This window comes from Penaeus monodon, chromosome 24, assembly GCF_015228065.2.
Source record: "Penaeus monodon isolate SGIC_2016 chromosome 24, NSTDA_Pmon_1, whole genome shotgun sequence".
Taxonomy (NCBI): Eukaryota; Metazoa; Arthropoda; class Malacostraca; order Decapoda; family Penaeidae; genus Penaeus; species Penaeus monodon.
Window position 1 is genome coordinate 4,244,813 of NC_051409.1, and position 446 is coordinate 4,245,258.

General features: G+C 57.4%; 1 protein-coding gene across 1 annotated transcript in view; it reads right to left on the reverse strand.

Moving 5' to 3' along the window:
• The window catches only part of LOC119588809 (uncharacterized protein DKFZp434B061-like), a 58,268-nt gene that overhangs the window by 56,256 nt on the left and 1,566 nt on the right, over positions 1–446 (reverse strand). The gene's annotated exons all lie outside the window — the stretch shown is intronic.

Consider the following 446-nt stretch of genomic DNA (forward strand, 5'->3'; position numbering starts at 1 on the left):
TCCTCCCGACCAATCACAGGCCAGCAATTCCCTCCCGTCTCGCTTCTCCTGCGCTTAAGTGTCATCCAGTGAGCTTAAGAGGTGTAAATACCGCCCTTAAAGCCTCGTAATCACGCGGCTTACCACTTCTTCAGGGATCGGCTGGTGGGGGGAAGGAGGGGGAGAGGGGGAGGGAGGGGGAGAGTGGAAAGGAGGGGGATGGGGGGAGGGAGGGAAAGGAAAGGAGGGAGAAGGGAGGAGAGGAGGAGAAGGGAGGAGAGGAGGAGAAGGGGAAAAAAAGGAAGGGAGAGGAAGGGGAGGGAAGGAAGGAAAGGGTGAAAATGGAGTAAGGGAGGGAAAAAGAGGGAGAGGGAGGTTTGGAAGGGAGGAGAGGGTGGTAAGGGAGGGCAGGAGGGGAGGGGAGAGGGGGAAAGAGGTAGGGGGAGGAAGGGGAAAAAAAATTAATG